This window comes from Pteropus medius, unplaced genomic scaffold (genome assembly GCF_902729225.1).
Source record: "Pteropus medius unplaced genomic scaffold, Ma_sr-lr_union100, whole genome shotgun sequence".
NCBI classification, from domain to species: Eukaryota; Metazoa; Chordata; class Mammalia; order Chiroptera; family Pteropodidae; genus Pteropus; species Pteropus medius.
The window spans coordinates 801,304-805,580 of record NW_024347862.1 but is presented as its reverse complement, the minus strand read 5'-3'; the positions used below and the strand labels follow the sequence as shown (position 1 = coordinate 805,580).

The following is a 4,277-nucleotide window of genomic DNA, read 5'->3' as shown; positions in this document are numbered from 1 at the left end:
TAGTATAGCCACTCCATCTCTTTTGTTTACTGTTTGTATGATATGTCTTTTCCATATTTTTACTTTTAATGTAGTTGTATATTTGAATTTGAAGTGTATCTTTATTTTTTTTTTATTTTTATTTTTTAGGTCAGGCGACCCTTGGTTGACCTCACAGATTGCAAAGACCTTGTCAGCTTACAATCCCTTATTTTTATTTTTACACCTACAGCACCTGGTCTTCCTAGGTGGTCTCCCATCCAAGTCTAACCAGGCCCAACCCTGCTTAGCTTCCGAGATCAGATGGGATCAGGCTTGTTCAGGGTGGCATGGTTGTAGTTGAAGTGTATCTTTAGTAGTAAGCACATAGTCTTTCTTTTGTATCCAATCTGATAATCTCAGTGTTTTCATTGAAGTGTTTAGTCTATTTACTGGACTATTTAATGTGATTATTGATATAATTGGATTTGTGTGTCATTTTGCTATTTGTTTTCAATATGGTTCATGTTCTTCCTTTACTGCTATCTTTTGAGTAAAACAAATATGCTTTGGGATATCATTTTATTTATTTATGTATTTATTTTTATTTTTTTAGTAAATAAACCTCTCATACCCTATTGGTATATCTCTACATCAAAACCAAATTATGGGTGTGGGGGGGTCTGTCCTATTTTTATAGAACATTTATGATAATTTCAATTTAGAAAGACTATTCCATAATCAAGAGGGAACTAACACAATCTAAGGCCTAGGGTCTTTTTGTTCTTTTGTTCTTCCTTCTGTCTTTTAGAGTAAACCAATATTTTTTGTTACATCATTTGAATTTCTCTGTTGATTTCTTAAAGTTATTTTCTTAGTGTTTTCTTTAGAGATTAAAATGTACTGACTTAATTTCAGTAAGATATACTACCTTTGTTCCCATATAGCTCCATTTCCTCTCCTCTCCTTTGTGCTCTTGTCATATGTATTATAGCTATCTTAATGTTATAAACCCAATAATGCAGTGTTACAATTATTTTCTTATACAATCTGGTTTTTTTAGAGAAGTAAAATATGTACATATATATTTATACATTCTTTTATATTCACACACTCAGTTAACATTTCCATTGTTCTTTATTTCTTTCTGTGGATTTGTCTTATAGTATCATTTCCTTTTTTTTCCTATAGAATTTCTTTGAGACTTCTCTGCTAACAATAAATTCTCTCGTTCTTTGTTTATCTGGAAATGTTTTATTTTGCTCTTATTTTTTGAAGGATAGTTTTGCTGGATATAAAATTCATGGTTGTCTATTTTCTTTTATTACTTTGACTGTCATCCCACTGCCTTCTAGACTCCATTGTTTCAGTTAAGAATTCAGTCATTAATTACATTGCAGTTCCCGTTTAGAATGAAGTTTTTTTCTCTTACTGCTTTCAAGATTTTCAATTTGTGTTTAGTTTTCAATAATTTTACTATGATATGTATAGATGGGGATTTTTATGTTTATCTTCTTAAAGTTTTTTGAGCTTTGTATATGTGTAGATTTATGCTTTAGACCAAATTTGTGAAATTGTCAGCTATTATTTCTTCAAATATTTTTCCTGCCATTTCTCTCTCCTGTGACTCTCATTACATGTGCTTGTGTTTAATGTTGTCTCATAGGTTTCTGAGGCTCTGCTGATTTTTCTTCAATCTATTTTCCTCTCTATTCTTCAGATTGGATAGTTTCAATGATCTATCTTCAAGTTAACTGATTCTTTCTTCTGCCATCTCAAATCCATCCATTTAATTTTTTATTTGTTATTATGATTTCAAATTCTAGAATTTCCATCAGTTTATTTTTATCATATCTGTTTCCCTATTGAGAATTCCTATTTTAGGGTGATTTCTATTTTCATCATAATTTCATTTAATTTTTAAAATATATTATAAGAGATACTTTGAAGTCTTTGTGTGCTAAACATAATATATGGGTCCACTCAGAGTCATTTCCTATGATTTTTTTCCTGAGTATGGGTCACATTTTCCTGTTTCTTTAAATACCTAATGATGTTTTCTTAAAAACTGACTTTTTAGACCATATATTATAACATCTCTGGATTATATTTTTTCATAAAGTAGTTGTTATTGTCTTTAGTAACTTATTTAGACTTAATCTGAAAAACATATCTCCCTGAGATGTGTAGCCACTGATATCTCTGCTCAGTTTTTTTTTAATTCTCACTTAATTTTTCTGCCTAGCTTCCTATGCATTGCCCTGTATCTGCATAGCTTTCTGGTAAATCAGTGATTTATGAGAGCTTATGCTCAAGAACCTTGAGCCTGTAAGACTTTCACCCTCTGCTGATAGATCTGTGTGTACGTTGAGGAAGCATTCAAAATTCAGGATGTTTTCACATCTGCCTAGGCTTTTACTTTCCTCTGGACCTTTGTGGGTCTCCTGTAAACGTGTTCATATATTCCCATTCAGCCAGAGAGGTAGAGACATCTTATCTGGCCCTCCTATAACTGTCTCATTTCCAGCATCTCCTTGTTAAGTTTTTGACTGGTCTGTTACTTGCCATAACTAGGACTGCAAATTCAGATTGGCAAAACTATGGGAATTCCCCCATTCACTTCCTATCACTTATGCTGCTTTTACTGATAGTGCTGCCAGTCCAAATCAAGTAAGCCCCCTCTAGTAGTGAAGCTGCTGGTTTTCATGGGCTGTCCTGCTCTGGTAAGACTACTTCACTGACCAAACTTTTGGAGATTGTATGGGGGAAGAACAGTTCCAAGCAAGAAGGCCATAGACTCTTGGTAGAATCCCACTTTTTTTATCCAACAGTACAGCAGTTTTTGAGGAATAAACACTTCACAATTTCTTGCTTGTCTCTGGTTAATTTGCAGAGCCCTGAAACAGTTGTTTTTGGTTATTTTTCCAGTTTTATCCTTTTTTTTTTTTTGGAGGAGATTTGTTAAACTTCTCACTATAATAGAGTCCTGCTTCTGAATAAAAACTTTAAATGAATTGGTTCAACATGTATCAACAGTGTTTTTTCTATTTATCCTGTTTACTGTTGCTTAACAATATTTATCCATTTTCTACAAAAAAAAATTATGCTTATTTTCTTTTCTCTAATGATAAAAAAAGACTTCTTGAGATGATTATAAAACTGTCAAACCATTTTCCAAAGTTATTGTATCATACACTTACCATACAACCTACCTTTAGGTATTTGCCTAAGAAAAATAAAAACATATGTTCACATAAAGATGTTTATAAGAATGTTCATAGCAGCTTCATTTATAATAGTCCCAAACTAGAAATACCTCAAAAATTCATCAATCAGAGAATGAGTAAAAAAATTGTGGTATATCTACACAATGGAATAATACTTAACAATAAAAAGTCACAAACTCTTGCACATGCAATTATATGGAGGAATCTGAAAAACAACATGCTGAGCAAAAGAAGCCAGACACAAAAGACTACGTGCTATGTGATTCTATTTATATGAAATTCTAGAACAAGCAAAAAAAATCTATAGTGACAAAAAGGTTATCAGGGGTGTCTGAGCATGGTGGGGGAATTATCTGTGAAGGAGCATAAAGGAAGTTTTTAGGGGTTAAGGGGATAGAAATGTTCTATACCTTGATTATGATAATGGTCACACAACCCTATACATTTGTCAATACTCATTGAACTATCTCTGTAATATGGTTGCTTTTTAGTATGTGTAAATTATACCTCAGTAATGTTGTACATAAATTACTTAGCTTGGTTACTAGCACATACTAACCACTTCAAATATATACTGACATTTGTGGTGAAATAATATTAGGATTTCAGAGACTGTCTGCAGGACTAGAAATGCAATTTCTCCAGCAGTTTCCCAATCTCTTTAATGTCAAAGACTGGGTGTAGGAATACTTGTTCCACAGGGAGATGGCCAGCAGGTAGAGGTTTAGCAAAGACAGGTAGAAATAGCCAGGTAGGTTATGGAGTATTTTTGTTGTTGCTGCTACTACTTATTATGTTTTTATTTATTTTGTCCTTGTTTTCTGATAAATTGGTGAGGTTGGTTACATTCATCTTAAGGAAGGAAGTGCTACAGTCAGTGGGAGCTTGGGTTTTAGTCTGCCTCTAGATCCTGACCAAGTTAGTTAACTCTTTGAGCTTCACTGTTTAAAAAATGAGTTGAGTTTTATGACCTCCAAAATTCCTTCCAATTAAAAACTTCTAAGGTTCTGTGAACATACAGATTTATTGCAGATAATATCTGCAAAAATAATCTAATTTTCACATTCTGAATCTCTTTCTCTCCTTTAGTGC

At 32.7% G+C, this 4,277-nt stretch overlaps 1 pseudogene; it reads right to left on the bottom strand.

Annotated features, from left to right (window-relative positions):
* Positions 1–202: 202 nt before the first annotated feature.
* On the bottom strand, positions 203–320 carry LOC120615683 (uncharacterized; annotated as a pseudogene).
* Positions 321–4,277: the final 3,957 nt, after the last annotated feature.